Here is a 13,660-nt window from a genome sequence, read left to right on the forward strand (position 1 = left end):
TTTAGTTCCCAAAATGGGTACACCACATGCATGAAGCTTACATGATAAAGTTTCTAATGATGAATTTATTTTCTTTTTCTTTGTTTCCCAACTACATATCACATTCATTGTCAAATAAAATAAGAATACCATGCATTCTTCAACTCTAATTTCTGATCAACTCATTTGAGAAAGTTAAATAATCTAATATTGTTATCCACTAAACACTCATATCATTCAAACTCATTAGAATTTCCTAATTGGACTTCACTAAACACATATATAATACCCACGTTGTACTTTCAAGTCAGTCAGAACAATACCACTATCAAAGTATATAAAAAACAAAAATAAAATCAAAAACTTACTTAGATTGCGTTAATTTCGTCTGGTCCTTTGAAGTTTCGACTTAAATGCATTCAATTTAAAACACTATAAAGATAATGTTCTCTTTTTCTAATTTTTTATTATAATGGGCACTAGCTTATTTATGGTTTTTATTTTAAAAACACTATAGAAATGGTATTTATAAAATGCTCTACAAGTAAGGTTTCCAAATCTCAAGTTTACAGTAATGTGCAATGCAGAGAGGGTGGGAGGAGGTTGGTCGAAAAAAAATGAGGGGCTCATATGGGACTCATGTGTATTGTGTATGACTATCTAAGTGTCTAGGACCCTGTTACATGCACTAGTTAATTTTCAAGATCCACTCATGTCTCTACAAAAAGTACTCCCTCCGTTTCATAATACATGTCCACTTTTGAACAAATTATACATTTTATTAAAAACTAACTTTTGTAGAAATCTTTCATTTATTATTGTATTTATTACATTGACCAAGTATAATATGTGGCATATATTATTTGATCTAGGAAATTTAATTTAGTAAGGTGTGGTATAAAACTCATCTTGGAAATACAAATATTGACTACACTTCATTCAAAGTTGAAATGGACAAGTAATTTTAAACAATTTTTAGTTCACAATAGTGGACATGTAATATGAAACAGAGGGAGTATCATTTCTACATTTGAAATATTCGTATTTTAGCACATTTCTTGCGGGTCATTGTTAATAAATGTGCAAAAGATATATGTCGCACCAACAATTAGAGGTCTACCACAAATATCTTCCATTTAGCATGTAAAAGGTCGTTTAATATACAACTATATACAAAAAGAAGGTTGTGATTTGTTGTGCCGACAATTGTGAAAAGTGTCACATACGTAGTGGAAGGTGCTCAATGGAATAGTTTCAACAATATGGTAATGACTTGGAACCTCGATAAATTCTCTAATATTATAAAATCATTTGTAATTTTTATTAATATTGTTCATGATATTTGGAAACAACAAACAAAGAAGACTTTATTAAGCAATTAAATCTAGAAAGTAGAGGTAAAAGAAATGTATAAACATAGCTCGAAACAATAATGAAAGTAGGTGATTTTCTTATCAAATAGTGGGGGGGGGGGGGATAAAATCTATAAATTATGTTGTCCAGTGATTGAGAATTACTCATGAAACATTAGATTTGTTTAAGTGCTGTTAAGGTCAATAAAGAAAAGTCAAAGTTGTTTTCGTTCCTAAAATGGGTGCACCACATGCATGAAGCTTAAATGATGAAGTTTCTAATGATGAATTGATTTTCTTTTTCTTTGTTTCCCAACTACATATCACATTCATTGTTTAAGATAGTATCAAGGATGTGGGCAACATAATTTATCCAATATAACAATATTAGTATATTATGCCATATATGGGCAAATAAGACACCCTTACCTTACAACCATTTTTTGTTAACGCAAAAATACCATTTCATGCGCCAGTGCTACCATCTGGTTAGAGCCATACAGAAACACGGTAACATTACTTTAGTGTTACCTTTTGCTTATGGATAAATAAATATTTAATTAATTAATGTGGGCTGCACATGTAATTATCTATTTATATACTCTTATTAATTATATATTTAATGGGTTCAGATCTATGAAGTAGACATAAAAATTGGAGTATTGGAGTAGAAATTTGGAAAAAAATATAATGTAGTCATCAAAATTCAAATTTTTTTGTGCTACAATATTTTAATCATTCTGACAACCGGCAGATTATGTTCTGCAATATAAACATTGTAAACAAAATGTAGAACATTTATTTTTATAAATCAGAGAATATTATGTTCTCCAATAAAACTAATAAGCAGAGCATGAATTTTAATACTTATTAAAGTGAAAAATATTATTGATTGATTGATAATTTTGTTTAAGACAACTTATAAATGATAAATTACATAAGAATTTGGATAATCAAAGATATTATTGTTGATTAAACAATGTTTTTGTATAATCTATAGAGCTTAACTCTTAACTTATATATTTTTATTGAGTAATTATTCAATTATACACGTGGACTGAGCAGGAGGTGGGTCCCACACAGGATTCCAGTCTTAATGTAATGTAACACTAAGCTTTTTATATATAGCTGCAACTGCAACACTAATGGAATCACCAAATGTAACACTAATAAAAAAATTCTGAAATATACATCAAATGTACCAAAATACAATCTAAATCACCAAAACTTAATACTAACCACCCACAAAAAAACCTAATACCAACCACCAACAAAATAAACCCATATCTCCAAATGTATCACCAAAACAAACAAGTCTCCAACATCATTCTTCCCAAATTAACAAAATACAATTCAAACCAACTCACCAAAACACAGTATCAACCAAGTCTCCAAAGATATAACCACCAATCAAATAAACCCATAATTCAAAGCTAATAAATTAACAACTCCTACGAAATACCCAAACTACTGATTTGAATAAGAGAAAGCTGAGAGGATGTCCTGGCAGTCCCAATAGTGAGTGGTGTAGCATTTTCGTCATCCTTGCTTGAAAGAGTGGAACAAAAGTCTCCAATGTCCAAATTCAAGCTGGATTAGCTTCTGCCAGTTTTTTGAGGACCATTAACATGTTATCTTTAACTTTCATATTAACATCTCTTCCAATTCAGCCTCAAGTTCTCCCTGATCTTCGTAGTCAACTCGACCAAATACGGGTCTGGGTCTGCAATAGCCGAAGTCGAATCTGATTCCATCTTCTTTTTCTTGCTCTCCAAGAAAATTTGTGTAAAATATCATGTTTATCATTGCATTATAATTTTCACAAGTATCTACAGGTTTGTTTTTAGGTGTAGTTTGTGATTGAACTAAAGTGTTATATTTTATTCTTAACTACCTTAACATTGCCTGTTCTATTATGTAACATTTTTTACCAAATAAATTAAACCAAAACAACTACTAATTGACAAAGCATTTTTAAATCTCCTAAGTTGCGGAACGAATCACTTTTGTTTTCCATGTACCATATAAAATGAACAAAACAAATAAAATACTTACGTCTATTTTCTCCACTGCAGCTTTAGTCTTGTATTTTCGACCATCTTCTCGCTCACGGGATTCCAAATATATGGCACCTTTTGATGGCGATGCAAGATTGGGATCAGTTGTTTTCTGTTATAAAGCAAACACGGTATTTGTTACATGTAATTTTTTTAAGGTTGCACGTCAAATGTTCCGAAACTGCTAAAATTGACTAAATGGTGAGTGCAGTATTTAAGTTCTCTAATAAATTTATGTGGATATATACAAGTATTTCAACGCCAAAATCTAAGCTATTAATGCAACAATTATTTAGAAAATGAAGATAAAGGGGGTCCACAGACATGCACATCTTAATATCAAAACTTAACATCGAAATGAATAATTTATTATGATGATATTAACAAGGACATACACATACCAACTTCTCTCCAACCACTGCACTGCTGCTGACACCTAGAGTATGTGGGCCAGTTAGTCCAATGCGATGCTCTTTGTTATCATCCGATAATTTCTGTAAATAAACAAAAGTTCACCGCACAATCCAGTTTTCATAAACCTACAAAACATGTGAAATCAAGTAACAGGCTACCTTTACTGACTCATCTCCCCGATACTTGACCAACATTTTCAAATCCTCAAGTGGAATATCATTGGGCCTATTCGTCAACCTCTCGTCATCAGTTTCATACTGTGAGTAGTACTTTGTCTTCATTCGCGATTTTTAAGTCCTCCAAGATCTATTAATTCTTGAAAAACCCCAGTTCTGAGCTCCATCCGGGATAAGATAACGGTCCTAAAAAATTCAGCAAATTAAAACAAATTAATTGATTTCATAGACATGGAATTGAAATCGAGGTTAGGTAATAGATTTTACCCAATTATAATCCCACTTTTGTTTTTCTTCAAACTTTCAGGAACCACCCGCCAATTGACAAAATAAGCGACACTTCATCCTTGGCAAATGTCCCGAGAAAATTACTAGTCTATCTTTCATCAGCAGTCCTTCTATGAACATCGGTCATCTTTGTCATTCCTCTGTACTTCCTAGGACGTGCTAATCCAAATTACAAGCACCAAATAAAAAAAATTAAGTTGGATTTTAGCGATCCTTCTCTTTTCATAGTCTGTTATCGATTGTTGTGGGGGCAACTGCATTTGAGAGATTCTTGCCCTTTCACAGTCTGCTAGCGATGGGGGCGGGGGCAACTGCAATAAATCAAGGAAAAAACAAGTTGGAGTAATATAATTCACCATTGATATTTGTTCAGTTTACTACTCATTATTCTTATTTTTATAAATGTGAAAGTAGTGTTGTAGTGATCAATACAAGTGTATATCTTTTTCTTTTTTAAAAAAAAATTTGGAAAATTGACAAGTCACATACCTCGCTCTCTCGGGTATATCTCTCCTTAGCTGCAGTTTCCTTTTATCAGACCCTCTATCCTTCACGTGCTAAGGACTCGCAGCTCGTGGAATAGGCAACGCAACAGGTGATGATCTTAAATTGTACCTCTGACCAACCTCAGGTGTTGCCTTACTCATCTTTCTTTTCTGAATCTGCTTTTGTTGTAGATCATATGCTGTAACATATTTGCGCTTTGGTACTTTCTTTGGTGAAATTGTATCAAAGATTGGAAAATAATTAATTTATTTTATTATACGTGACTGAATATATAAATGTATTTACACATACAAATTCTTATGATCATTCTATCATTATATATCAACTAGTAGAATAATGTCAATTATAGAATTATCTTTATCAAAACAAAACTGCTAAAAAATCATTCTATCAATGATATCAATTTACACAAATTTTGACAGTATTTTCTATTTATTAACAACTAGCAACACAACCTCTTATAGTATACATTTGGGTTTAAATTAGGAGTAGATAATTTGTTGCAATTGTTAAATAATTTTTCCTCGGCCTTAGAATCACGTTTGGCTGAATTGTAACCAACTGCTCAACTGTAGTGTCAACAATGTTGTCCACATAAAACTTAACCTCTTCACCATCATTTTAATTTTCAACCACTTGAATGACGTCGATGTCATTTTTCACCAGCTTACGGCCACCATTCTTTCCATCTACTGCATACACTCCGCCAATTTCCGTTAGTTTCAGGATGACTTTGACCTCCTGCATGAGGTCATTATAAGTAAACAGGTCAGCATCCACACCAACCAAGAGCACCCTATCTCCTCCAACATAACTTGTCCTCCAAAACTTCCCCCGTGATGCAATCCAACGTTCATCAGCTTTTCTGTCATTCTGCATAAAATGAACAAAAATGTCATTCTTTGATTTTAAAAAAAGACAAGCGATGGCAGTAAATTATAGTATGAACATTTAGTTGAGGCTACAACTAAAAATATTAAAAAAGACATGATGAACTTACCAAGACAAATTCATTTAAAACTATGACAATAATTTAATTAAGTATAATGGGACATTTTATTGAATAATCCTGGCATAAATAATAACCACGTTAAATTACAGGAAATACATAAATATCCTAAAATGACGATAATATAATCAAGCACTGTCCAGTACACATATTAAACATAAAAAGCATTAGTTTCTTTGACTCGTAAACTCAGGATTGGGAACTGTTGTCGTGGGGATGTCATCTCTACACCAATTCATTTCATCAGGATTATTGTTCATTTCATGAACAACATGAGCGTCATGAGCACGAGGATTGTTGGCATCTTCTTCGCGTGCATCCATGTTTTCCGCATCACACCAATCCTTAGGAAATTTCTTAATTACAAAATGTGCCTTCTTTTCAATTGAATCTTCCACGTAAAAAATTTGTTGCACTTGTTTAGCCAAGACGTGAGGATCTGACTTGTGGCACAACTTGCTAAAATTAACTCGAATGTGAACGTGTGGATCTCTCTCTTGTTGGTACCAACGACACTTAAGAGAACCACTGTAAATTCTCCCCAGTAGTCAAGTTCAATGATTTCTTCTATCCATCCATAGTAGTTTACATCCCCAACTATAGGGTTCTCATCTCTCCAACTAGCAAAACTAGTTGTGTGTGTAGTCAGAAGCACGCCACTGTTTTTTGTAGTACATCGAGCATCTCTAAAAAATGTATGAAATCGATAACCATTAACCACATAACCCGTGAACCTCCTAGCTGTTCTATTTGGGCCCAATGCAAGAACCTCTAAATCACTTGAAACCTCAATCATTTTTCCAGCCTCTTGCTTTAAAAATGACGACAACTCTTCAGTGTGTGTTTGTGCCCGCTTGTATCGTTTCTTATTTGTGTTACCTTCTATTTAGGCTGCATGGTCCCTAAAATAAAACAAAGTAAAACAATCCATCAAATTTAGACCTATTTAAACCTATTTGAATTTATATTTATACACTAAAATTATTAAGAGCTTCTTAAAGTTACTTCAGCAACCTTTCCACTTCATCATTAGCAGAATTAAATAGAACATAGCGATGACAAGCCTTCCATTCAGCATCTTCTACATGAAAAAGCGTTCCATTTTTATTCATTCTTCAACCAATATGATATATTGCAGGTTTTAGTCCTCTATTGAAAACTGTTGAGCTGATCTTGTCATCTGTTGTTCCATCAGCACCCAAAAATCTGGAAAATCAATGTCGAAAGAATTAGATTTTCTTGTTTCATACAAAGCCAAGGGCGGAGGTTGTAATTAACCAATACAATTGGCCATGTGATGCGACTCAAGTTCATTGAACAATAAGGGTTGAAACCATCTGCGGCAACCACCAAACTAACATTCCTAATTTCTTGATGAAAAATCAGGATACTTAGCATCCATCGTCTTCCAAGCCGTACAATCGGCCAGATGTCTTAGTTTCCCATCCTTTTGTCGTCCTTCGACTTGCCATGTCATTAGTTTTGAGGTGTCCTTGCACATGAACAACCTCTTCAGCCTAGGTATTAGAGGAAAGTACTTCATCACTTTTGCTGGAACTTTGCGAATAGTCTGCCCTGAGTTATCAAACCCATCACTCATTTCTTTTCTTGTGACACCCACTTTGAAACACCGCAATTATCACATTCTTCTTTAGACTCATTTTCTGCCCAATACAACATGCAATTTTTTGGGCATGCATGTATTTTTTGGTAGTCTAGACCTAAATCCTTAATGATGTTTTTGCGTCATTTAAAGAAGCAGGTAGGTGGGCATCAGGAAAGGCGTCTTTTATTAACTCTAGTAATTCCCCGGAGGCAGACTCAGTAAGTCCATGAGCACAGTTTAAGTGATAAAGTGTTATCAAAAAACTTAATTGAGAAAATTTAGCAGAGCCACTGTATAATGGCTGTTTCCCCTCCCTAACTTGGCGATAAAACTTCCTAGCCTCTGCATTGGTCAGACCTTCATAGTCGTTCTCTAAATCCCGAAACTTTTTACCCGTAAAATTATACATATCACCTAAATTTTCTTCGAAATCCACCCTTGTTCCACATTTCATATAGTCTGTCATCTACTTTGGTATCACTACTAGAAAAACTGCCAACAACGACGACTAAAAACTCATGTCTGGAATATTTTTGACCCATGTCTATGCGGGAATGTTAAAAGTATATATGTAGCACTTATACATCATTTTTTTTAATAAAATCTGATGTCTTTGACTCATATTTTTAAATATATTACATGATAATTTTATGAATCTTATTATATTTTGAGGTAAACCCCATATAATATATAACCTACAAGGTAAAAATAGATATTTAAATCAGTTATCTAAAAATCTGATGTCTATAACTATTATTGACATCGCCCCGAAAACACTATTAATGTTAAACAGCTTAGTGAGACATCATATTTATAAAGAATTTGTTGTTGTAAGAACTGTTTCACATCACATTTTAGAAATAAGTGATGTAATTGTTTCATTTAACATCAATCTATTTAAGGAATCGATTTTGAATGTTCTTTAAGACATCGATTTTATTTATGGAATCAATGGTTTCCTCTGTATCATTAACATTACCATCCCAAAAAATCATTAATAGCACAAATCAAAGTAGCTGACAATCAAAGTAGTATCAAAACATTTTCCTACATAATATTCTAAGTACTGCTTTTAGCTAGCCATGTAAAATTCAGTCAACCAACATTAATAATGTTCTAACCCACATAAATAATAGAATTGATTACATGAATTATTTGATGAATTCAATGGTCTCCAAACATTCTCCATTCTATTCTGCATCTCTTCCTCACCTGCAGCCTCATTTCCTGCAACCAAAGAATCATGAAAGTTATGTTCATGAAAATCAAGACTCCTCAAAAGTAGAGCCTGCGACATCTATCTGGTTTATCAGGATACTATTTCAGAAATATATAATAGTTGCCAAGCATATCCATTGCTTTGGTTGTTTCCTCTAATAATAATCAATTTTTTGGTCAAGCATGCTCTGCAAAATTTATGATTTGTAAGAGTAGTTAAATTTTGAGGATCTAAAAAAAATGCACTCATGAAATTGAGCAATGAGCTATAATAAAGGGGAATTACTCTTATTCGCCAAGTCAAAGAAGCAAAATCTGACTCCCCAACAAGATTAGTCTATCATCAATATAAAAGAAAGGTCAGTAATTTAACTAAACAAAGTGTATATGGTGAAATTCTACATCGAGCAAAAAAAAAATTATTTTAAAGCAGACATAGCTTTCAACAAGAGTATTCAATGTCATGGTGAAAGGGACCTCTCACTACTAGAAATAATGCAATAGATATCACCATTTTAACATCGGTTATGAAAGCCACCCATGTCAAAAATATTTTTAACATCGACTGATTTTTAAACGATGTTAAAATGTTTATAGACATCATTTTAAAACATAACTGTTGTCTAATCTAAAATTTTAAAATTAAGAAATAAACAGCTAAAATACAAATACATACACTTCCCCAATTCCTTTTCAGCCAAAATTCAAATTTTCCCCTTTACCAAAATTCTAATCACCCTGTTCCCTTTTATCTCCCTCGCCCCTCTCGCGCTCCACACTCTTTCTCTCCATCTCTCTCACACACAGACTCTCCGACGCCTCTCTCTCTCCCTCTTCAAGCTTTAACCCCATGATAGACTTGGATCGGATGCCTAAATCACAAACTCGCCGAACCTATCACCGCTGAACCCAATCGAGACATTTTTCCGTTTCGAAGACGACGACGTCGTTGCAGACTTCAATTGATGGGTCGGGTCACAGATCGTGTACGACTCGGGGACTCACAGGCATATCAATTCAATGGATGGGTCTTCCCTTTTTCATTATCATATACTTTGTGTTTGTGTATATGTTTGACTGACTTCGTTTTTAGTTTTTCAAAATGGTCTTGTTAGGGTTTCCATCCTTGAGTTAGGATTTTTCACCAATTACGAAAGGTACTCTTTCTCAAATCTCTGTATTTTCCAATTTTGGTCAGTTACTCTTTGTATAGATGTATGATTATTTTGGCTTTTGCTTTTCAATTAAATCATCTAGGGTTCTTGTTTGTTAAAGATTGAATCTTTTTGTGTATCTGGATCACGGGCTTTGATTTTTGTGCTATATATGATCTTGTATATTAATGTCAAAGTATGCGCCTTTGTTGCTTAAACTTTGCAAGCTATGTTATATGTTTATTGCATAGTATGAATCGGGACTGGGGCCTTAGGATGTCGTAGTTACTAATTTCATTGAAATATAGTCAAATCTGGCTTATAATCACTCTGTTTTATCATGTATGATTCTTGCTAATAAGCAATCTGGAGCACGATTAAAGGAGCAAAAAACTCGCTATACAATTGAGTTGAAGAGGAAGATACACACTCATCGAATTGAAGCAGTCTTATGGTGGTTTGGCCTAATTATTTGGTGTTGGTTTGTTATACATTTCAGTAGTTGCACATATCCAAGACAAGATGTCATCGCTAGCTATGATGGATTACTAGATCTTATTTTGATCTCCAGTACTTTGTAACTATGTTTGTATTTTGTTGGATGTTCAAAAAATGATGGTATTGGATGTTTGATAATAAATATAATAGGTTCTTTTGGTTTAATTTGCGATATTATTCATGTTTCTTTTATTTGTATTGGTTAGTTTTGGTTCATATCTGTGTATGCAGGGGGTGATATACCCATCAAAACTAACATCATATACAAAAAGGTACATAATAAACTAATGTTGATAAGAATAAAAGACAACGGTTATGAACCGATGTTAAAAACTCAGGATCTTTCTCTACACATGCGAAGACATCGCCTTCAAAAAAATTTCACATCGGTCTGTAACTGATGTCTATTGACGTGTTTCTTGTAGTAATAGGAAGTTATTGTTTCGAAAAATCTGATTTTATAACATAATCCGAGCTAAACAAATAGAGAGCTCGAATTTTATATGAGCCGTCCAGCAAGGTACCTTGTTAACTATAATGCGATCAGCATAAGCTATTTGCTGACAATACTTTTTGGCTTAATCTCGTCAAGGTGCATAGTGGCGAACTTTACATCTACTAAAGTTACAACACCATCCAGTTTGACATTGTTGAATATATCTTCCTCTGCATAAAATGTTTGGATGATGGGGGTCGGATTTGAAAGTCCTGCAAATTTTAAACACATATGCTCGTTAAGTAGAACTATATGACCAAAAATCAAGAACATATATTTTGGAACAGGTATTTGGAGAATTACTCCAGCTGGAAAAGTATTATCTCCAACTTACTCATCTCATAAAACTAGAATGGCAACAAATAAACAATAGTTTGAAATAAACTCAATAACTTTTGTCATAGCTGGACAACAGTTTTTTGGAAATGAAGAAAAGCCCATGGTTTGATTTTTTCAGACAACTAGTATATTTTCGACCGTTGTATCATAACTTTTGTGTGAATGCGAATTTCTTGTAGTGATTTGGTTGATTTAGTTGAAGTCAAAGGGATTTATTCATCTTCAAGGCATCCAGAAAGACTTATCTTTGTTTACCGGAACTCCAATGATGTCATCTGGCCTCTCTACATGATTTTCCAAGAAGGATTTAGCACACTTACAAAAATTTATGGAGTAATGAAAAGAACTCTTGGCTTTACACCTTTCACAAAGCAAATCATCCTGAAGAGAATCCTGGAGATTAGAAAGGAATGGGCCTCTAATACTAGCCTACCAAGGATGCTGAAGATCCCCTTCACTGGAAAAAAATTCATCATGAACCTCACCTGATGATGTAGTTCAAAGATCAAGAAGGTTGTGGGAGATTCTTCAGAATTAAAGATCGACTCAAGAAGGCTAGTATTGAAACCTTGAAGGTTCTGCAGTCTCATATTGATAAGGAAGATAGTGATGAAGCTTGGTTGTACAGAATCTTCCAAAAGCAAATTGAGATCAATGAATAAAAACTTGGAACAAGAAGAAGATCTTCAAGGAACAAGTGAACTACTCAGACTAGAGGAGCAATCTCAACTGTATAATTTTCTTATCTTTTGTATTTCAGTTTTTATTTATGTGTTTTGTTGTCATTAAGTGTAGAATTTATGTCTACATTTCCTCCAGTCATAAATTAGGGGAGATTGTTAGGAATCAATAATTTAGATTATAACATAACACATTGTAACATGTTCAAGTTACATGTTTTATCAATTTATTAGTTCAAACCATTGTTAGCATTGTCTTTAGATTCATCAACGGATAGGTAGAATAGGATGGCTAATTCTAAATATCCAATGACATTTGATCTAAGTAAAGGATGATCAAGAGATAAGCGACCAATATTTCAACGGATGAAGTCTCAAACACTCTCAACGGATGAGGCAAAAGGTTCTCAATGGATGGATCTTGTAATGTAGTCAACGGATGAAGCTTGTAAATCAATCAACGGATGAGACGTATTTCAACGGATGAGTTTATATCCATTTAAAATGACTTGAGCTTAATTCTGACAGATCACATGGCTGATTACACTAATTTGGACATGGTAGCCTATTTGGGATAATAAAGAAGAAACGGAAACAAATCTGTTTTATGCAATGCATCCTTGATTATTTGAAGAAGATCAGTCAAAGATAAAGACTATTCAAAAGACACGCATAAGACAAATGTGATGCAACAAAGTTTATTATAGAGTACAACATTTGTATTATAGCTAACTTTGTAAACTTGGGGCATATAACCAAGTCTATAGCTAGCAACATTAGAACTGTTCGAAATATTAGTAGAGCAAGAGTTATTATTTAAGAGTTCTAGTATGTTGAAAACCAGCAGCTATGAGTTTGTAAAAATTCAAAAATTCTTCTTAATATGTTTTCACGGGTGGATCAAACAATCCACCCGTATTTTTAAATACTTGGTGTTGTTTATTCTCACTACTAGAAAAACGGGTAAATTTGACCGAAAATATCTGTCAAATTTAGCTAAATTTTACCGATTCTTGCTGGTCCAGTCATAATGTCGTCGAATTTAGCAAAATCGGTGAAAATTAGCCAAATTTGATCGAAAGTTTGAAAATTTTGAATTTTTTTTTTCAATTTCTCGCCTAAAATTTTGAAAATTTTGAATTTTGAATTTTTTTGAATTTGCCGCCTACAATTTATTAAATGTGACCGCATTCGGTCAAAATTATAAATTTGCCCGCCGTTAGTCAAATTTCAATAATGACCGATTCTAGTCAAATTTAAACCTGGATAGAATGTATTATGCTACATTCTGGTACATTTTTATGTACGGATTTAGATACTATATTTAGAAATTTGGATAGTATTATCTTACTAATCAACACATATATCACATAATTCTAATTATATACCTTATTAACAAATAAAATTAATTTCGTAATGAAATTCATGTTAATTAAGAATATTTTTATTTACAAAAGAAATTTTACAAATTTAATATATGCTCCTAATTGGATTTTGTAATTCTACTATGTTCCTTATTAGTTTAGACGGAAATGGTGACTTGAGATCTTTAGTGGCTAGAATTGCTTCTCGGTCACCGGAGTTGCTTGGGTTACCGAAATTCCTCCGAAATTACCATTCCACAAGTTAATTTTCTTGGTGATATTCTAGTACAAATAATATTTTGTGGATAGAGAGATTGAGTATGTATGAATATATATGGTTATGATTGGGTATGAAATTTTAAGGAATAGTACTTCTTTCTGGATTTTCTTATAAAGTCTTGCAAGTCCAATTTCAAACCTTTTAATTATTTTTTCACATGACTAAAATCAATATATATTAACATTCGTATGGTTGGATCGTTGAAAAAGTCATTTAATAATTTATTTTGTTAATCCGGAATCA

The 13,660-nt window shown here is 33.1% G+C and overlaps 1 long non-coding RNA gene across 1 annotated transcript; it reads left to right on the forward strand.

The window, feature by feature from the left end:
• The first annotated feature begins 9,311 nt into the window (after nucleotides 1-9,311).
• On the forward strand, nucleotides 9,312-10,423 carry LOC135149723 (uncharacterized). The gene is made up of 2 exons (XR_010287898.1): nucleotides 9,312-9,763; nucleotides 10,123-10,423. It is a non-coding gene; the product is annotated as an uncharacterized LOC135149723 (long non-coding RNA).
• Nucleotides 10,424-13,660: the final 3,237 nt, after the last annotated feature.

The sequence above is a fragment of the Daucus carota genome, chromosome 9 (genome assembly GCF_001625215.2).
Source record: "Daucus carota subsp. sativus chromosome 9, DH1 v3.0, whole genome shotgun sequence".
NCBI classification, from domain to species: domain Eukaryota; kingdom Viridiplantae; phylum Streptophyta; class Magnoliopsida; order Apiales; family Apiaceae; genus Daucus; species Daucus carota.